The 22,751-nt window shown below is 46.8% G+C and overlaps 1 pseudogene; it reads left to right on the forward strand.

Annotated features, from left to right (window-relative positions):
* Window positions 1-6,362: 6,362 nt before the first annotated feature.
* LOC136548465 (linolenate hydroperoxide lyase, chloroplastic-like) lies at window positions 6,363-8,810 on the forward strand (annotated as a pseudogene).
* Window positions 8,811-22,751: the final 13,941 nt, after the last annotated feature.

Below are 22,751 nucleotides of genomic sequence, written 5' to 3' on the forward strand. Positions count from 1 at the left end.
ATCACTATGGGACCCACCCAAAGAGCCGACCCCGCATCTATACACTGCGGACGCTCTAAGGGCGTCTCCCAAATAGGTAGAATTCTATTGGTTATCAGGAAGAAAGATCGAATAGTTAGCGATTTCTAAATAGCTAGTCTAGCATGATCACTCAGAAATAATCTCTCACAGCTCACATGACTCTCCACCGTAGTGTTTGTTTTTTATTATTTCTAAGTCTCTTCTGGCTACTATTTGTATGTTGTCATTGAGGACGCAAGGACCTCTGCCGAACAGATAATCATACGCGTTCACACAATTGCTGGCTTTCGGTGCCGCTGATCTGAATAAAGTCCTGGCTCACTGCTCCAGTGTACATGTCGCTTTGGCACCGAGAGGGATGCACAGATGCCCCATCAACGAAGCTGCCCTGGCCCTGGTTCCCACACATGTAGTACAGTCATAGGGACAGAACCCATAGCACGCAGCATGGGAGTCGTCAGTCGGCAAAAGGAAAAGCCAAAGAATCACCCGTGACCGTGACTGTCTCGGCATCTGCCGGGGAGTTGCCTCGATCTTACTGATTAGCCGCGTGTATTCATGCGGGCTAGTTTTCACGAAGACGGCATATGTGGCGTTCGTTCTGGAAATTCAGATAGTATAAGCTCAAATGATACCGCAAATTCAGATTGGCAATCGTTCGTCCCGGAACGAAACGCTCCACTCGGCCTGGCGGTTTCCCACGTTACTACGTCATAGGGTGCACTTTCTTTCTTTTTTCCCCCTATATGCAGCGTTGTACCCGGTTTGAAGCAAACGACGATCGTTGTGTATATCCATGAAGTTTTCACATTTTTCTCCTTTTACTTTTATCTTCTTTTTTCTCTCTTTATTTTTCATATTGACCTACCGATTTTTCTTCAATCATAAAAAAGTTATCATGATATAAAATTATGCCAAACACTGTATCAAAAACGTTATAATAAAAAGTTATAGTTATAAGTTTCGTCTTGTAAAATGCATTACACAAAAGTTATGAACATAACTTTGTAATTTTTTTTAAAAAAAATCATGAAAGTAATCTTTTTCAAAAAAAAGTAAAGTCATGTCTCATCTAATCATTCGTTGATTTTTTTGTCTAACAAGTGTTTGGTGATTAGTGGGGTTCAAGTGATACACACCTGCGGTAAGTTACATTATTGCCCGAATTGAGCTAGCCACTAGCCTGACGTGACCCCGTACGGTGATTCTTTGTGTCAGACAATGACTTTTTTATGCTTAGTCACATGGGTTCCCACCTGTGCTTTGGGGTGTCGTGGATGTGCCGCAGAGCATGCGATTCTCATATTTTGAAGGTAACTCAGTGAACAGTTAAAATGAGATAGGCACTTCACTTTTTTTATTTTCATGTGTAACTAAAGTTATTGCATCCACAAAAACTCTATATAGTATTTTTATCATGCATGTATATGACACTTCTTTTTAGAACACTGTGCCTACAGTTAAAGATTGTAGGTGCTAGAGTTATATTCTTTTTAAGACAATGTTTAGGGCATGTTTGATCCCATGGCTAAAAATTAGCCCATCTTGTGAAAGATGGATTAAACATAAGGTAATTATGGGCTAATAAGGACTAATGAACTCTAACCACCAATTAACCCTCATTAGTTCTTATTAGCCTAGAGTTAGCCTACATTTAGGCTTTCTAATCGGTATCAAGAACATGGGCTAATTATTAGCTCTCTAATCCAAACACCCCCAATCGAGTTCATAAACCCGGGGTCCCCAATGGGTCCACTCACCAGCAAAAACTCGGCCCAGCAGACGGCGCAGCGGCAAAGCACGCCTCCCGGCCTGGCCCAGTTAACTAACGACCGGCCAGAAGAACGGTCCGGTCTCCGACTGAAAGGCCTGGCCAAGGAGGGGACATAGTCCGACTCCGACCTCCTTTTCCGACTAGGGATACGTCGGACCTCCGCTCGTGATTCTTCCCCAACCGACGCGGTCGGAGTCGACTGGGAACGATCGACCGGGGACGCCCGCTCGGTGAGGACCCAAGTGATAAGGACATGAGATCCATGCATACGACCATGCTTGGAGATAGAGGATGAGGAGATCAGCGAGGGTGTCCTAACCGAGGAGGCCTGAAGCTCATCCGGTTCGAGTCACCAAGGTGGAGGCCCAAATCAAGTTCGAGCCCATCTCGGGTTCTAGGACCAGTCTATCATAAAACTGGTCACACGGGCACGTCCGGGCTCCGTTTTCGACGATCCACATATGGATGAAAAGCTAATTATATAAGAAAGCCAATGCAAGTGGTCTCACATAAAAAACCCATCGTAATCAATGGGAATCGTCGAAACAAGTCAGCGTCCAGAATCTGCCAGGGTGCTGCGACAACGTCTTTTGGTCGTTGGGTCGTGTATCGTCTTAGAGCCCATAAGGGGGCGTGTCCAGAGGGGTGACGTCCGGGGCTCTATAATTAGCAGCCGTCGTTCTCCTTAGGGTTTGGGTTTTGTTTAGTTCTTGATTTTCTCATGAAACAGACATCGTTTTGCTGCAATTATGCCGTCAAGGCCACTTCCTGTGAACCAGGACCCTAGTTCTTGATCTTGTTCGCCTGTGGCGATTAGTCCTTTCGAATAAAGACTTGAACTCCTTCTCATTATCATAAGCCTCATATTTATTTGTAATTTCAGATTGCGTTCATCCCGTTCTTGCTTGTGTTCTCGATTCGCTTGCAGGAAAGCCTTCTCGGCGAGGTCAATCGCGTTTGCGTGGTTGATAACCAACGGAGCAGTGGTGTAACGGTTGCGAGGGTCCGAATTAGTCTTGGTTCAAAGCCTAGATCGTGAACATCGAGTCTTCACCAATCGACGCTATCGTACCTATCGGAAGATCAGGCCTTGTCTACATCAAGTGGTATCAAAGACCTAGTTGCCCGTTAGGTATATCTCTGTGTTTTTCTCTTTAGATTAAATCTATTTTTCATTACCCAGAGTCCACAAAAAGAAAAAAAAAACACTGCCACATATTCCCTATCCTACAGTCCCTTTGTGCCATCGCAATATTTTTTAATTTTAGTTTGCTTTATTGAATGGCCGTCCCTTGTGTGTCGTTGTGTTCGTTGGTTTATTCAAGTCAGAGTCTAGTTCTTCTCGAATTTGTTCCTCTCAGTTTGATGCTGAGTTGGCCCTGTATACACATATTAGATTGGTTTCTTATTTGATAGTTAGTCAAGAAAGTACAGATGCGTTGTGCCATCTTGCTAAAAAAGAAAAGGAAAGTTTAGTTGTACGTGAGCAGACAAGAAATAGGAAGATTTGCATAATTCCTCATCTAATAGATATCAAGTCCAATTTGGTTTCTTCTTTAGCACATACGTTGGACTTTGGATAGCTACTTTTGGAAGCACATATCGTGCTGCTTTTTGATACCCTAGAACTTGAATCTTGCATTATATCAGAGGGAAATTAAACTCTAATTGCATTGTACCACATGATATATTTGAAGGTTGTATTGCGGCACTTATCTGGTTAAAAATCAATCAAAGGCAGAAAAAGGCAAAGAGGTGCAAAAACCAAAAGAAGGAAAAAAGCCGCACCTAAAAAAAGAAAGAAAAAAATAAAGAAGGAAAGAAAAAGAAAGTTAAAAAAAGTTCAGAAGTACTTGCATCCTTTTGAGTCCTTGTGCTGAGTTGTATTGTATTGCTTGCTTGAACTAGGTCCAGGACAAGTTTAGGCCAACGACATATACTAGCTTGGGACTACTTTTCAATCTTGCAATTTCTGAATTAAATTATTGCTATTCCTTGCTATTATATTGTGTCTGTCCAAGCTCCACTTTCTTCTAACCAAGTACAGGTTCGCCTTGCAACTGTTACACTCAAGCTACAACGGTATCACAGTCACCGACTGTTGCTTTGGTAAGAACACTTATAAGACCGCGGTAAGACACTTGAGAGTGTGTGACTTTACTCCTTGACCACATCCTATAGTAGCTGATAGAAAAATACATACTTGTGTGTTTTCTTGTTTGATGCTAACAATGACAGGTTACAACACGTACCGATATGAGACATCAATGATGTATGAGCCACGCGCTATTGCTGCTACACCTTCTCCCGCAGGTCAATCTATTCTTTCTTCCCCGCCTACTTATGATGGTATTGGTGCTGATGAGTACATTGAGTGAGAAACTAAAATAGATAATATTTTTGCACAAAGTTATATGTGCGAACGGAGGAAAATTAAAAATGTAACTAGTGTTTTGAGACAATCTACATCAACTTGATAGGAGTCTTTAAGTTTTTTAGATAAACCTAACACATAGAATGATATGAAAAATCTTATGAGAGAAAATTTTGTTAATCCATCTCTTATAATTAATTCAAATGATGAGGTGCATCAACTAGATCAATCTCTTGTTATTCCTCCTGCTATGCCTAACCGTTTGTAGGACAGTATACAAAAGAGCGAGGATGACGTGACAGAAAATGAAATGCTCATAGCCTCATGTGAAAATTCAGAACCATCAACTATTACTCCTGCTGAACATGAGAGCAAAGATAATGTCCATGATGCTAAATTCACGAAAGGTGATAGTTCTCTTGATGTGCTGAATTTTTCCACCAATCATGATATGATAGAGCAAATTTTAGTGGAGCCTTCGCTTGATTTATCTTTGTCACAAGATGATTTGCTTGATGTTCCTTGTGACGAAGATGACTTGCATGATGATATTTATGTTATACCCATGCCATCATTGAAGAATGATCATGCTATATGTGTGCTGAAATCGAACACTTGTGCTGAAAATAGACTTGTTATTCATAATGCTAGTGAAGTTGATGAGCTAAAATTATTGTCTTCTTTAAATACTTTGGATTACATTGAATTTGATGTTTTGTGTAATCTTAGTTCTTTAGAGAAGAAACTTTATGCATATGCTGATTTACCATGGTTCTCTAGACATACATATCATGTTTTTGGCAAATATAACATCCAAGGACAATATTTGATACAATGAGTTTACATTTGTTCAAATCTGAATTCTTCTTTTGTTGTGCAAAGTAATGATCAACCAGAGGACAATAAAATCAACACTATTGTTATGCCATATTCCTCTAGTTTTGCTTTTCGAACACAAGTGGAATCCAAAGAAAGGGAGTATATATTTCTTGTTAGTACTAATCTTTTGTAGGATAGTATTGACAAAGACCGTGTGTATTTCAATCGAGCATACTACATGTCTATAGGACAAGACATCCTACAAACCTAGACATGTGGACATATTCTTTCTCACAACATTGTCCATTCCCATTATTTTGGAAACCTCGTTTGTCCTCATGTTGTGTAGGATCGACTTCAAGCGAAATCGACGCCGATGATGGCTTTTCATCAAGAAAGGGAGGATGATAAGAACATGAGCTCCATGCATACAATCATACTTGGAGATAGAGGACGAGGAGATCAGCGAGGGTGTCCTAACCGAGAAGGAGGCCCGAAGCTCATCCGGTTCAAGTCACCAAGGTAGAGGCCCAAATCAAGTTTGAGCCTATCTCGGGTTCTAGGACCAGTCTGTCATAAAACTGGTCACATGGGCGCGTCCAGGCTCTGTTTTTTATGATCCACATATGGATGGAAAGAAAATTAGATAAGGAAGCCAATGCAAGTGGTCTCACGTCAAAAGCCCTTCGTAATCAACGGGAATCGTCGAAATAAGTCAGCGTCCAGAATCTACCAGGGTGCTGCGACACCGTCTTTTGGTCTATTGGGCCGTGTATCGTCTTAGAGCCCATTAGGGGGGTGCGTCCAGGGGGTGACGTTCGAGGCTCTATAATTAGTAACCGTCATTCTCCTTAGGGTTTGGGTTTTATTTAGTTCTTGATTTCCTCGTTAAACAGATGTTGTTTTGCTGCAATTGTGCCGCCAAGGCCGCTTGCTGTGAACCAGGGACCTAGTTCTTGATCTTGTTCATCTATGGCGATTAGTCCTTTCGAATAAAGACTTGAACTCCTTCTCGTTATCATAAGCCTCATATTTATTTGCAATTTTAGATTGCGTTCATCATATTCTTGCTTGTGTTCTCGATTCGCTTGCAGGAAAGCCTTCTCGGCGAGGTCAATCGCGTTCGTGTGGTTGATAACCAACAGAGCAGTGGTGTATTAGTTGCGAGGGTCTGAATCAGTCTTGGTTCGAAGTCTAGATTGTGAACATCAAGTCTCCACCAATTGACGCTATCGTACCTATCGGAAGATCGGGCCTTGTCTATATCACCAAGGATTAGGCGAAGCAGATAAGGCAAGGCGCTCAAGTCAACCGTAATTCCGAGGACTGTACCCTGCCATACCCTGCACACCTGCAGGGTAGTACCACCAGGCCATGTCAGATGGGTACTATGCAACCTTTCAGGCGTGTCAGAACCCAAACAGTGTTGTGGGCGCCGACATTTATCTTAAGGTATTGTAGGCGCCGACATTTACCATACCAGACGAACACGGTAAAACCTACCAGACGTGTCTGGGCATGAATAGTATTATGGGGCCCGACAATCGTCTCGTACCCGATGGCGTGAGCAACAAGACTAGGTAGCATACGTACACACTTTCTCTCTTTCTCTCTAACTTGTAAGGCCATCCCCTTCATCTATAAAAGGGGATGTGCTCTCTCCCAACAAGGACGGTCATTCAGACCCTCTCTGGCTGGCCCTAGATAATCTGAGCATTCGAATAGCTCCATAGCTCTAGAACTCTGAAGCTACATAGAGTACACGCCTCAGTACTTAGCGTGTGTTAGAGCCCTCGTCGCTCTCAGCCCTTCGGTTCAGAGTCCGACCAGGCCTTTAACAAGCCCCTTCTCTTTCAATACCTGTTTGTAACCCCACAACAAACTTTGAGCCCCTGAGCTCAGGAATAAAGTCATCGACCGACCGAAACTGGACGTAGGGCATGTTGCCTGAACCAGTATAAATCTTGTGTTATTGAGTGCTAGGTCACATCCGATCACAACGCATGACAAAACTACAAATATTTACTTCTTGATCACTTTTCACACCGACACCCCCTTAAATGCTAGAAGTTTATTTTTCTCAGGATATAGGAGTAATTTGAAGACGCCCTTACTATCAGTAACATCATCAAATAAAGTCTTGGACTCATTGGTCTCCACTACGAGATCACAGCCATCAAGGGTTATATAACAACTGTCTCAACCTAAAGTTATGTTTCATGTAGATGCCATACACATAAATTTATATTTTGGACTATAAATATCAAACAATAAAAATAATTTAATGGTTTTTTCTTAAATTATCAAACTTTAGTTAGTTTTTTTTATCAATTTATTTAAAAATGGGTTTACAAAATTTTTAAGTTAATATTTTGTTGGGTTGTTGCATTCATGTTGGTTGCATAATTTTTCTTATGCAGAAAATGAATTTGGAAAATTTGATTAAGCCTTGGATAGGTTTTTGTTCTATTTTCTAAAAGAGTTAAATACACTAACGACCCTTAAACTTGTAGCTCTGTGCCACTTAGGTTCACGAACTCTTAAACTCGAAATCCAGCTCCCTGAACTTGTTGAGTCGTGCATCGCAGGTCCATGCCCCTTCCTATAGCTGCTGACTAAGATAAATTACTTGTTGAGTCGTGCATCGCAGGTCCATGCCCCTTCTTATAGCTGCTGACTAAGATAAATTTTATAAAAATCACGTCCCTCTTCTTCCCCTTCTGAAAGCACGCGGCGGCGCACTGCAGCACCGTGTTCTGCACCAACATCACGCCCACCTTCCCTTTCTTTGTCAGCATTGACCCGCGCATGGTCGCCATCGTCGACGCCGCCGCCTTCACCGCGCTCTTCGACCCTAACCTCGTCGACAAGCGCGACATCCTCATCGGCCCTACAACTTGGGCACCGGCTTCACCGGTGGACACCCGCATCGGCATCTACCTCGACACCATGGAGGCCGAGCACACGTGCATCAAGACCTTTGCCCTAGACCTCCTCCACCACAACGCCCGTAGCTGGCCCGTCGATTTCCGCGCCGGCGTCGGCGCCATGCTCGACACCATGGCTAGCACTGCAGATCCTGCCCACCCAGAAGGTCGGCCTCATCCAGCCGCTGGAGGAGCTGCTCATCCACTCCTTCCCACTGCCGTCCTTCCTCATCTGGCCGGGCTACTACCTGCTCTACCGCTTCGTCGAGAAGCACGGCGCCGAGGCCATCGCCTATGTCGAGACGCAGCATGGCATCGGCAAGAAGGACGCCATCAACAACATCCTCTTCGTGCTCGGCTTCAACGCCTTCGGTGGCTTCTCCGTCTTCCTGCCCTTCCTCATCGCCAAGGTCGGCAACATCGCCGATGCCACGGGGCTGCGCCCGTGCCTACGGGACGAGGTGCGGCGCGCCATGGACAAAGACGCCGATGTCGGGTTTGGGTTCACCGTCGTCCGGGAGTCCATGCCGTAGGTGCGGTCCACTGTGTATGAGATGCTCCGGATGCAGCCGCAGGTCCCGCTGCAGTCCGGCCACGCGCGCAGGGACTTTGTGCTGCAATCCCATGGCGGCGGCGCGTACCAGGTGTCCAAGGGGGAGGTGCTGTGCGGGTACCAGCCGCTGGCGATGCGGGACCCGAGGTGTTCGACCACCTCGAGGAGTTTGTGCTAGAGTGATTCCTCGGAGACGACGGCGCCAAGCTGCTGCAACACCTCTTCTGGTCCAACGGGCCGGAGACGGCGCAGCTGGCGCCCGAGAACAAATAGTGCGCCTCCTAGGAGGTGGTGGTGGACACGGCGTGCATACTGCTGGCCAAGCTATTCCGGCGGTACTGACCGTGGCCGCGTCCGCGTTGGCATTAGCGAACTGCCGTAGCTCACGGCGGTGCTGCTCCATCTTGTTGGCCACAGACTCCACGTGCTGCAGGTAAGGCCACAGCATGCGGGGCAGTCGTGGCGACGCTCGCCGCACCCTCGGCCGGCACCGCTGCCGCCCGCTCTGGTCCGTGCGACTGCACGAGGCGAGTGTCGAGGATGTTGCTCCCTCTGTCGCACGCGCTTGCGGCGTCACTCGTGGAGTGCCTCGGCCGAGCTGCTCCGGCACATCTCTGGTGGCCTAAGCACCTCCAAGTTGAGCTGTTGGTGCTTCTTCTTGCGCGCGGAGGAGTGGTGGAGGCAACCACCGGAGCAGTGCTTGATGCGCTTTCGGAAGGGGAAGAAGAGGGAGGTGTTTTTTTTTATAAAATTTATCCTAGTCAGCAGTTACATGAAGGGGCATGGACCTACGATGCATGACTTAACAAGTTTAGGGAGCTGGATTTCGAGTTTGAGAGTTCGTGGACCTAAGTGGCACAGAACTACAAGTTTAAGAGCCGCCTGTGTATTTAACTCTTTCTAAAATAAGGTCACAAAAAATTGTTTGAAAAACTAGCTTTAAAAATAAAGTTTAAGAACTGTTTAAAAATAATTCAATGCCATGCAAAATTAAATTGAAGTTGTTTTTGGAAATATAGTTCAAAAATATTTTGAATATGAGTTTGAAAAGTTTCAAAGCCATAAAGCTTACTTTCAAAATAAATTCTTAATTGTTCAATTTTTCGAAATTTAAATAGTTTCAGTAAGTTTGGAAAGCTCTTAAAAATGACAAAATAATTTGTCTATCATTAGATGAAGTCGTTATAAACCCAATCCATAAAATTCTTATTCTTTCTTCCTTCTCTCCTATTTCATTTTACCCCCCGGTCCTTGTTTCTCGAGCCGAATTCGTTGTATTGGCCAGCTCCTCATGCACCTCCTTCTCCTATTCTTGGGGCATGTCCCATTAACACAACAGCAGACCACTAGTTCCCTTTATCTTTCTATGACATGTAGATCCTATAACTCTTCTCCATCCTCTGACAATCCCCTATTCTCCTCTACCGTCATTGACAAGCTGAGCTCGAGCTCACCGTCTCCATGGTTTGTCTCCTTACATTCGTCATTATGCTAGCAATGTCGCAATAATGCCCCTACCCTAGCCCCTTAACTCCCACTACACTCCTCTGCCCCTTCCAGCTCTGCCCGCCTAACCCCTCATCCTCTCCATCTCTACCATATATAAGTGTGCCACATCTTTTGCCACCAGCTAGGCCCTCTGCACGCATCCCTGCCTCTTCACCAATCCTCACCGCCGACCCCTCCTCTACCGCTCTACCCTATATAAGCAGTCCAAGGGCATCACTCACATTTTTTGCCACAACCTAGTTCCTCCCCACACCTTCCCACCTCCTCACCAAGCCGCAACGTCACTGCTAGACACCATGGCCAAAGCTTTGCCGCCATCGTCAACCTCCCTTGTTTGACCATCCTCCGGTTCAACCATTTCCCTATCTGTTTCACCCACCATTTCGCAAAAGCAAGCTACAACCACTACACCACTCCTTGACATGAATGTGCCATATAAGAGCTTTTCTGATCTCATCAAAGCTCCTATATCGCCCTTGTCAAGTTTTGTCGAGTCTGAGCCACCACATCTGTAACAACACAAAAATCCACACACCAAAAATCCCAACTGAAATTTTTTTGTTTAAACCCCATGCAATGTTGAGTGCCATGTGTAGGAGCCAACCCTAAGTATTGCATGTAAGTATAACCTAAGTAGTCATTTTCATAACCATATCATGAGACATGTCATATATGAGTGTTTAAATCCCCAACACGTAAAACCTTGCATGCATAATTATTATTGTAACATGTGATTTGGATTTTCATTGCTTTATGTGATACTTGATTAACTCCTTTAATAATTAACAAACTTTCAAACAATTAATACTCAACTCAAAGGATAAAATACATAAAATAGAAAACTATAACTAATTTCGGTATAGCAAAAATAGCCAATAAATCCCAAATATATGGGATGAGTCCAGGCCACCATTCTAACCCTTGGACAAGTTACATATACCATGTATAAGTGTGTGAAGCTATATGGTTCAAACTCCAAATCAATTTGAAGCAAATAAAGAAAAGAAAAACAAAAGAAAAAGAAGAATGGAAAACAAATGAGGGAGGTAGCAGCTCAGCCCAGCCTGCCTCGATCGGCCCAGCTAGCCTAGCCGAGCCTCGCTTGCCCTTTCACGTGCGTAGCCCACGAAGCCAGCCCAGCATCGCCGCCCGCACGCGCATAGCCGCTGACAAGCCGGGCCCGCTCGTTAGCCATCACGCGCCGCACGTAGCCACATCGCGCCAAGCGCCTGACGACCCGACCCCGCTTGTCAGCACAGTAGCGTCTTCTTCCCCTCGCCCACGCATTCTCCCCGCATGACCGAGGGCCGACCAGCGTGGCAGGCATGGGCCAAGGGGTCACGCAAGAAGCATGACCCTGTTTCCCCCTTGCGCCGCGCTTACGCTACCGCACGTAGGCCATCGGATGCGCCGCACGCATCACTAGCGCCCGATCGCCGTCTGTCATTAGAGCCCTTGGAGCTCGGCTATAAAAGCCAACGTCTGTGAGCCCTAACCCTCAGCCCGTTCACCGCCGCCACTGGTGGCATAGCACCACACAGCGTCAAGCCGAGAGAGAGGGAGGAGGGAGAAGCAAGGAGGAGAAGGAAGCCGCTGCGGGGAGGACTCGCCGGAGCCAGAGCGAGCGACGCCGCACTGCACTGCTTTCGGAGCTACACGGCCACACCATCTCGCTGCACCGCCGCACCACAATGTCAAGAACACCGCGGTAAGCCTCCTACGACTAAGACCAACTCCAAGCCCCTGGCTGCCATGAATAAACCATGCCGGAGCTCAAGCCAAGCTTTGGCCTAGCCAAACTACCACCAAAAGACCTCCATGATCGTCTTCTTCAGCCTTGCGGTGCTATGCTAAGCCAATTTGAGGTCAAGCCGTGGCCAACTACACACTGCACGCACGAGCATGAGCTTACAAACGCCATGTCAACATCGGGCCATCCCTGCTCGAGCACACCACACGCCGCCACTCTCTTCGCGCACACAAGCACCCACACTCACACACACTGGTTGACGCGCACGCACGCGCTGCTCGAAGACATGGCCACTGGACACACGCACACGGGGCACGCACGCAGACACGCTCGGGCGTGCTCACCATGGCCTAGAGCACGGCCATGGCGAAGCTGCCTTGGCCACCCCACCGTGGACACGCCGCCATTAACATCACGCCAAGCTCCGCCGTTCCGCGAGACATGCCGCGCGCATGCTTAGTGAGCAAGAAGATCGTCGCAACCCTACTTTCGACCACACGGTACTATCATCGGAGCGCCGCCATGACCAAGCCCGCCGTCACCGTGGCCAGAGGTGTGGAGAGCTCCCGGAGCCCCTTTGACCTGCTCGCCATGGCCATAGCAGCGTCGGGGAGCTTGTGCACACCACCAATCTCCGGTACCACCGCCACAGCCACCACTCCACCACTCGCCGGTGTATGAGGACCGCCGCCACCGTGGCCAGCCAACTAGAGCTGCTCGGCCACCACGTTAACTTCATCGGGGCACCCGCCATGGCAAGGCCAAGCTTTTGCCCACCTTAATTGCACACCCACGTCGCTGGAGGGGCTCGTTGGTGAGCTCACCACTGGCGGGAGCGTCGGGGACAATGGGGAATTCTCCCCTCCTGGTTCACGCACGCGTGCACCCGGTCCTGGTGAACCAAACAGAGGAGAAGGATCGGTGGACCCGAACTATGTAGACCATGTCTGCGGTCCATGAACCAACACCGCACAGTCCACCATGCACTGGATCGGTGGACCAGAGCCCAGTAAAGGCCCAAGGTCGTGACGTGGCCGCACCAACGCGTGCCACGTGGTGGGCCAAGCCCGGCCCGTATCCGGCCCAATCGGCCTAGTCGAGGCCCGGCCTATATTGACCATTGACCGGTCAATGTTGACCATTGACCGGGGCGACATGTCAATGACACCGCCATGTGGGACCCACTTGTCAGAGGATGAAATAGCCGAGATGACGTCATGCTGACGTCATGATAACGTCAGCTGCTGACATTAGCAGCTCTGCCCCCACCTGTCAGTGACGGTGATCCATTGACTCGCCCGTTGACTTGATGTTGACTTTGACCGGACCCACATGTCAGTGACCCAAGAGCCCCCGGTCCCACCTGTCGGAACTGATGACGTTGATGACGTCAAGCTGATGTCAGCGGGACCCCACCTGTCAGCTCGGAACCGAGATGATGACGCCATGCTGGCATCATGCTGGCATCAGCATGCCACGCGGATCAGTCACAGTGTGACACGTGTTAGCCCAGGATTAATTCAGCCTTTTTCATTTTTGGAAATGATTTAAACTTCGGAAATTCATAACTAATTCATATGAACTCAGAAAAATATGAAACCCAGACTAAAATTCATCTAAAATCGAGCTCTACGCAATGGACCCATGTTTGTGTGCATTTGGCTCTTTTGAATTTTCATTGCTTCTTTGTGCTATTCTATAGACGTCGCTAACGCGACTATAATGCGATCGTTTGCAGACTCGGAGGAGAACCAGACGGACGAGGACCAAGAGTACCATGAGGAGTACGGAGACGACTACACGAAAGGTGCCACATCCCACTCAATTTCGTAGGACCTATTACGCATGGCTAATATAGAGCTGCTATTGCTTTACTTTATTGTTATAATCACACTATGATAAGACTTGCATGGTAGTATGCTTTCTTGAAGGCCTTTACCTTGACGCAACCTTACCCCTGCTCACCCTGCTGTTAGGCTAGTCACACGCTCGCTGCTATATTTCACTGCTTATTATTTCTACTACGCTTATATATACTATATTGATGCGTGGTGGAAACTAGAGTTATCTGGACTTTGGAGAGAGTGCTGCGTGTGTGACTTGGGTGTGTGGAGGGGGAGGGTTGTGTCGACAAAGTTGGAATATACGATGAGCCTGGGCAAGTCTTGCCGTGGGGTGCTACCTGGGCACCCCTGGAATGGATACCTGTGGTGGGTAATTGGTGATATGAGGTGGCCCTGGGTGTGAACCTATGATGGGAGGAGCCCGGGGTGGAGGTGCTGTGGTGGCACAGTAAAACCCTGATAAAGACATTCTGGCTTGGTCATCTCTAAGGACTTACTAGTACTCAGACTCACCGGAAAGCCTTACGTACCACTCGTCCTATATGGTGCGGGACGGCCGGACTACTTGGTAGGATATTGCCACTACTGCTAGGTTGATAGCGGACAGTGCAAGGAGGTACGGGGCGCGGAGGATTTCCCCCACACCCTTCCGAGACTTCATGGAGACCTTGTGGACTCGGCTCATGACTCACAGTTTCAGCCATCCTAGACTAGACTTGGGGCGTACCAGGGCTGAATGGTAGAGTGGCATTATCCTAGGCTAGCAAGCGACCAAAATCAGCCCAGTTGACGACGGTCAGTGGAGAAGGCAGATCTTGTGGTTATGTAGAACCTCTGCAGAGTGTTTGGTTGATCGATCGATACATATGCCGACTAGTCGGCTATGGACCTTTCCTGGGTTTCGCTTAAACTAGATAGCAAGATGAGTCCTTCTCTTCTTCCCCCATGAGAGAGTGTCGGTCGTAGCCAGGGGCTACGGGCCATGAGACAGTGCCGAGAGAGAGTTGGCCTGTCGACTGAGCGATGGTATGGTGATGATATAGAGATGGTGGTATATCGATCCCAGGATCGAAACCTGGCTCTAGATGGAAATGGGGTGGAATATGTGTGGGAATGGTGTTAAAACTTGACTATACTATTATATACTTGATATGCTAATACATAGGAAACCCCAGCCTTATAGGTTCCTTTTGATTATATCCAACTTGCATCCAATTTCCACAAAGCAATGCTCATAGGGTGGGAGTGGCCAGTATAAATCGTACTGATAAACTTTGCCACACAGGTTCTGCTGAGGGGTATAGCTCTGAGGAGTTTGACGGTTGAGGGGTTCGTTCCTACGCTTGAGTTTTGGCGATCTTATCTCCAAGCTGTTCTGGATGAATGCTACTTTTGATTCCGCCGATGCGGTGATGTAATAATTTATGTAATTCCGTACTTTATGTACTCTGATATTATCGTTATATGGATGTGGTATTCGACTGGAATTTGGGTAATATGATCTACAACGGTCATAATATACTTCGACTCTATGGATTTCCCTTCGTGGAAATCAGGTCGTTTCAACATCCATTGATAAGAGGCCCCTAGTTGGACTCGTCGTGGTTTCCTTGTTGATCTGCGATGTTCACTGGTGACCCGAGCACTTTCGCTGGTTTCACTTGTTCCCCAGATAACCGATATATTTAGAATTTTGCCATTATCAAACCTGGGCTTTGCCTGTTTGCCATCATCCCATAAAAGGAATTCGTCGAGATGCCATTATGAATCTGGGTACACATGTTGGAATGCCTTTATCCTATTTTCTCCCAAATTTAATTATTTTCCATTCCACCCAATCTTCTCTTCTAGTTTTGCCCTTCCCTCCACAACCTTATCCCTTCGTTCTCTTTCTTCTTCCTATAGCACTAGTGCACAACTGCTCCTTGCTGTCGCTGCCCAATCTCTTCCCATTTACCCAGTCAGCTGCCTGTGCACCACACCCCACCGTCAGTCTCCACCTGCACTATCCGGCCAAGGGCACCTCGCGCATGCCTTTCAGAGCCCAAACCCAACCTCTACCCTGCCCAATGTTCTCCACCCCTGCCCCCACACGCCAGCATCAGCCACCGCATTCCTACATAGGGGCTAAAGCGCTGGGAGTGTTGGAGGTAGGAGCAAAATAGAAAGATCATTTGGGGAGTAATAAGAAAATAATTAAATTAATAAGAGAAATAAGAGAAAAAACATTTTAACGTGTGTACGTAGTTTGATAATGACATTCTAGCGAATTTCTTTTATGGGATGACAAATAAGTTTGATAATAGCAAAATCCAAATTATCTCCATGATAACTGTCGCCATGTGCAGGGCAGCTCGGTGGGTCCTAGAATCCAGAACCAAAGCGGCATGAGACGAATGTCCAATCTGAACCCAATAGCCCATATAACGTGTTGACTAAAGTCAACTTTAAGTCAAACCTCTAAGCCGAGTCAGTGACTCCATCCAATCAACTCGTGCCACCTCAATGAAGTCAACAAGCTGGCATAACATATATGCATTCTAAACTTTTGTTTTCTTTGAAAAAAATCGCATCATGTCGGTGAGGCTCGTGGGCGACAATGACACACTCACGTCTTTCCTGTGCGTGCACGTGACACATTTTTCGTTACTTTCAACTTCTCGACAAGTGCACACAACAATTAACTATTTGAGTTGAGCCAACCTATAGTAAAAATCCCAGGTGTCACTAAGCATTTATTATATACCTAGCATTTAAATATAGACCTTATAATTTAATTAAATTTAGTTGAATAAAATTAGGTCAAACCCATGTAAAATACATAAGTAATTAGAAAAACAGGGTTCAGAATTTGAGGCTGTTACTAAAGTTCGAGTTATTTTTTGAACTCAAGATATGGTGGTAGCCTCATGTATGAAGCTCTAAAATAGGGGTTAATGCTAGAGATTTTCTTATTCCTCCGTTGCTAAGTGTGTTCCCTTTCAGGGTAACGATCCACTCGACTTGTCCAGCTGCCCCATCACCATTTCTATGGCTGCAGATTAAACAGATGGTCCATTGGGGCTGAAGACTGTACATCTCTTTTAATTAGAACGACTTACCAACTAGTGTGACCGGAATGAATGAGGTTCTTTCATCTATCTTTCATTTGTTAGGCCAATTTTAGTGGGAGTCTCGTCAGAGTTTCGTTTGTATTTAATAAGCTGCAACATAAGCGTTTTTTATGACGTTGCAACAGTTTTAAGAAAAAAAAAAAGAGAAGAAGTGAGTTTCATGAGGATGAAACTATGAAACTCTCTTAGCACGATTACCAACTTTCTATGAGTCATGTAATTAAATGTCTATAAAACATAAGCCGTTAAATTTCTGTAGAGCAGAACATGTAAACTAAGCATAACTTGATTGGATTTCTCGTGGTGGAACTGCAGACTTAGGTTCGAGCCTCAGATTCAACATAGGTACTCGAACTTATAGTAGGTCCCGTGTTCGGTTTAAAATATACCAGCCTAATTTTCTTTAAGGCATCCATAAAAATAGTACTCCTTCTCTTTCAAATGATATGACGTTTTAGTTTTTTTAGATATATTGTTTTTACTATGCATTCAGACATAGTGTATATCAGATATAACGAGGTATATCCGTATATGCAGAGTATATCCGTATATGCCCCTCGCCATATGTCAAGACTTGTCAGCGACTAACCCCTGTTCATCATCTCTGTGGCTGTACGAATCGCTGGCCATGGGCAGTTGGCCATCGGCAAAGTCGACCTGTATTCAGGTTTACCCATCTACAAGCGGCAAGCGGTAGCCCAATATTGAATCTGATCAGGAAACGACAGGCGTAGATGGATGCCTAAACGTCGTGGCACACGAGAAAGAAGCTGACATCGCCGATATCTACTTTCAGCCATGATTTACCAGAGCCAAGTGAACAGGCACGCGGAGGAAGCGGTGCCACGACACGCATGGAGGCGGCACCGTGGCAAGCATAGGCGCTCAGCGCTGCCCCAAGGCATCGTCCTTCATGCCGCGTGCTGTTACGTCGTTCACAAGGTCCTAGTAGAACAAGCTAAGAAGGACCGAGGTACATTACAGTTAAGAGGTTGCACTTGCACCTTTCTGATCACTGAATCAGGTAAGAAGTGGTGATCGAAGAGCCTCCAACTGCTAGTTAAACTCCACCATACCTTAAACTTATTCCATCCTCTGCACTGTAGATGATCGCGCGTCTCTACTGTGCCCTGACATTTGCAAGTATTTTTTTTAAAAAAAAAAGAATTGTATCGTTTTAACAAAAAAATATGTTTTCATATATTTCTGTGAGAATGAACCAGGTGCTTATGAAGGATAAGATAAAGCATGCAGTGAGTAGGTGACTGGTCTCTGTCTTGACTGACCTATGCTAAATAAAGTACAATTCTTGCATACATATATATATATATATATATATATATATATATATATATATATATATATATATATATATATATATATATATATATATATATATGTGTGTGTGTGTGTGTGTGTGTTTTTTTTTTATAACAAACTGCATTTGGCAACCCTAGTCACTTTACCCTGAAGAGTGAAGAGTCATGGAGAAATCCATTATACTACTTGTCATTTGCAAATATCTCCCAACTTGCACATGCACAACACTCCATTGAGAATTGAGATGGCAGGTGGCGCGACGGCCGAGCAGTTCATCTTCAGAGCTCAGAAGTCAACCAACCATCTCAAGGCACTGCTAGCCAGGCTGCTACCGGCGGCGGGAGGAGGCTATGGCGCTGGGGCAGAGTGCTCTGGCGGCGACGTGGACGCCCTCTTGTCGGACATCACCGATTCACTGTCTCAAGCCATCACGTCTCTGCGGATCCCCACAGTTGGGCAGCCCCGCGACTGCCGGCACCGCCGCCACGAGGAGCCCAGCCGGTGACGGCGGCAGGAGATCAGCAGCGCCAAGGAGAACATCTCGATTTTTTTTTAATTTTAACCTTTTTTAATATAATTTTAAATCTAATACTGACGATTTTTTTTAAACTAACACTTTTGACCGCACATATTGTCCTGGCGTGGTCAAATGCCGCCGTGCATAGTGGTGGTGCGGCACAGGGCTGACGTGGCATGGGGCAGCCGGGGGGGCCGCTGACGTGGCCAGTCCTGCCGCGCCCTGATCCATGGCGCAGCAGTGCCGCGCCGTGTTGCGTGGCACAGCTGGACCAAACATACCATACGAGCACCCACACCTGCCGTTGCGCCCGCCGCCGGCCCGAGCTACCTAGATGGTAGAATCGAAACGCGTCGCGCCAGTATATTGTTGAGTTTTTTCATGGCCGAATAGAGAATTTGATAAGCCAATAATTAGTTTTTCGTCTTTCATAATACTGTTATGCATCATTTTAACTAATCAATTACGAAAAATTACCACCGGTGTCTAGATATGCCGGGACTGCTGGTTCCCGAACGCAGGGTACTTAATCTCGCCGGCAGTGCTGCCGCGACTCAACGAAACGAATAAGAAGCAAGTTGACGAGCTGCCACATAACATATTCATTGTTTTGATATAAGTTTGACATAAAATAATCAAATAACCCCACAAGTTTCGGATGTCAATATTCGTTTGACCAAAACAAACTAAGACCCAGGAGTGTAAGGATCCCTCGGACGCCTCTGTCTCTTCAGATTTGTTGACAACACATTGAGAGTGTAGCCAACGTCGGTATGGTCGCGTCGACGGTGCGTACGGCTCGTACCCTGCAGGTATATGATACGCACGATTACTTATAATTCTTTATGATCGTTAGTTCATGGAGTCTACGTACTGAAACAAACTATCTTTGTTAGCACTTGTGAGGCTCTTTGGGTGCCAAACGGGGCACCACCTAGCTGAGACATGTCGATCTCGTCCTGCGGCCATTCGTCCCACTAGCCATGCTGTCCGCGGAAGCTCGGGGGTTCGTCGTCGTCGTCATCGTCGTCCTCCTCGTCCTCGGCTGCAGGGTCCTTCCCAGCGCTAAGATGTGGTGGTGTACGCACCGTGGAAGTGGCACCCTGCGTCATCGCCTGAGAAGAGCCGGCTGGTGTCCTCAAAGAGGCTGAAGTCGTGCCACCCGACCGCGCGGGGAGTGGCGGTTCCTCATAAGGGATGTCCATGCAGCTCAACTTCTGATCTAGCTTCCTGCAGCTCTTCTTCACCTTCTACATAAATAGACGTTAACGTTAGTTCATTAGCCAAACGCATATACAATAAAGAAATATTTTCGAAACGGACAATTTTATGTTTACCTCCACAAAAGCCGCGAGAACGACTGGCCCATGCCTTCTAGACTCGTGAAGCCGGAACGCTGCTTCGTTGGACAGCCTTGACAATTGTGTCGCCTGGGTACAGAAACGCGGTTGGACAGTTTTAGTACACATACTTAATACCAAAAGGATAATAAATTGTACCATTCAAGTATCTTACCATGTATCTTTGAAGCGGGGTTCTCTGTAGCTGTGTGTCCTAGTGGTGATGTCGGACACATCTTCGATGACATCTTCCTCCGAGTCCTCGTCAATCGCCACGTCAGTGTACGGGGGCTTGATATATGTTCTCGTAGACCTGTGAAGCCACCGCAGGTACTCGTCGAAGGTTTGCTGGTCGTGTGGAGAACCCTCAAGGACCGCATGTGGTACCCTGGTCTGCCACAAATGGATGTACGAGCTATGTGTCACGCGCCAATCCTTGGTCTTGTACCTCTTCCTGCGGTCAAACCTGCAACAAAATGATGTTAGTTGTACCAAACACACCTCTGAATTATAGCATTGTTATTAATCGATAACGCACCCGTGCAATTCTTGATTGGTGGAGTACAGCGGTGGTGGGCACCATGTCATTCTTCCAAACTGTCTGCAGACCCGGATGGGCAAGTGAATCTCGACCACATGAAAAAAAATAAGAGGAACGTCGCAGCGATACTCGTGTGACTCGTCCCTAGTGATAGGACTCAGATAGTCCTGGAGCTCCGAAGAATCCCAAGGACACCAAAACACCTGAAATTTCGTAATTGTGTTAGGTTGTGATATAGTGTACATCGAAGAAGACACTGCTACGATAGTGTAGAGAGCGTAACCTGGTGCTGTGTCAGGACGTCGAGACCGTTCGTATACTCCCTGTACTTGCTTCACGTATTCCCTCTAACTAATTGTGCTTCGATCCAGATATATAGAGCTGTAAGGAGTGTATCATGTCCGTTCCATTGCTGCATTGAATACGATAACGAATTAGCAACAAATAATCTCATCATATCTAACTGTCTAGAAGAATATAATGAACCAAAGTACTTACCGGTAAACTATTATTAAGGGGCCTCCCAACGGGCAATCGTTCCCAACACCAAACCTAGAGTAGGTAGGAGCAACCCCCAAGGTTCGCATGTCCTAAGGTGCGACGGCAGGCAACGCATAGCTGTCGATACGTCTATGCTAGGACTGCGCTGCCCCAGCTGTACCTCGCTATGTTCTCCCACGGCTGGCGAAGTATGTCAAGGAAGATCCAGCTGATGGTGTTGCCCGAGGCGTCTGGGAAGAGGAAAGCACTAAGAAAGTGCCAGAGCCACACTCGAGCGAACCTATCGATCTATGCCTCCTCAGCTTGTGGGTCCAAGTACTCAAAGCGCTCTGTGATCCAGAACGACGAAACACCAGAATTTTTCCTATAATTGATCAAAGAAAATGAGACCCGGTTGCTACAGGAAAGCAAAGCAAGTATTAAATAGGCTTGAATTTCTCACTTATTTTTCTTGGAAGCCTCGTCATCCGGCGGAAGAAAACCAGTAAACTGAGCCACCAGCTCCCTACAGTGATCGTTGTCAACTATCCCTGTCACTGGAAGTCCCTCCAACCGAAGGCCTAAAATAGCCTTCACGTCCTGCAACGTCAAGGTCATCTCGCCACAAGGTAGGTGGAATATGTGGGTCTCAGACCTCCACCTGTTATAAGAATAGAACGACTGTTAGTTGCCTCCAATTTGTTATAAGAAAGTTTACGTACAAAGAATGCACTCGTACCTGTCTACAGCTATAGTAGTAGTGCTGGGTCAAGGGGCAGAAGACCGTGGTTGACAACACGGACAAGCTCGAGGAAGCCGGCACGCCGTATGTACGGCGTATAACGCTCGTCCCACTGATGCGCCCTGGTGTGAGTGCGGGGTCTCAAAGGAGGCAAGGACACCTCTGCGTCGTTGTCACTCAAGATGTGTGCTCGGTGCTGGTCGTCGTACTCCACCTCCAGAATGGGGTACAACGGGTGCTACGTGGGAGGGGCCATCATGTTATAAATTGATAAACAAAGCGTTAGAGTATTCAAATTAACAAAACTTAAATTAACATTATGTAGCATTGCAAAATGTAAACTACTTGTAATGCAATATGAAAACACATGTATATATCGGCACAAGGCTAGGATAAATAAGCGAGCAAAAGAGGTAAAGCCCGATGGTCATGTGCTATGAACATAGATAGGGGCTAGAGATCTAAAATAAACACCAACCAAGAAGCGAGGGAGCGAGTTACGCTCAGCGTTACGTCCACGGTAGGATTAACCCACGATCGAAACGTTCGAATGAATTACGATCCATCGATCGGTTCGCTATAATCCCTAACTAAATAACTAACTACAAACTAAATAATAAATACCTAATCAATCACAAACTAAATATCCTAAAACGATAATAATCACAAACTAAATAATAAATACCTAAAATCTAAAAACTACCTACGTAAATCACAAACTAATTATCCTAATACAATAATAATTAAAATAACTTTAAATCAAGAGAGAGGTACCTTAGGAGCGGGGGCAGCCTTGACGTGCCGACGTTCGTGGCGCGGCCGGCGAGGGTACTGCGAGGCGTGGGCGGCCGCGGCTGGCGAGAGTGGCCGGCGAGGGCGCGGGCGCGTGCGGCGTGGTTGGGTACGGCCGCGTGCGGGCGCCGGAGGCGTGCGCTGGGCGGCGGCGTGCGCAGGCGGGCAGGGGTGCGTGTGGGCAGGGGGCTCGCGCGCTATATTTATTTGGTCCTGCCGCGCCATGGATCAGGACGCGGCAGTGCCGCGTCATGATGGGTGGCGCGGCAGGACCGACCACGTCAGCGGCCCCCCAGCCGCCCCACGCCACGTCAGCCCTGTGCCGCGCCACCATG

The sequence above is a fragment of the Miscanthus floridulus genome, chromosome 4 (genome assembly GCF_019320115.1).
Source record: "Miscanthus floridulus cultivar M001 chromosome 4, ASM1932011v1, whole genome shotgun sequence".
Lineage (NCBI taxonomy): Eukaryota > Viridiplantae > Streptophyta > Magnoliopsida > Poales > Poaceae > Miscanthus > Miscanthus floridulus.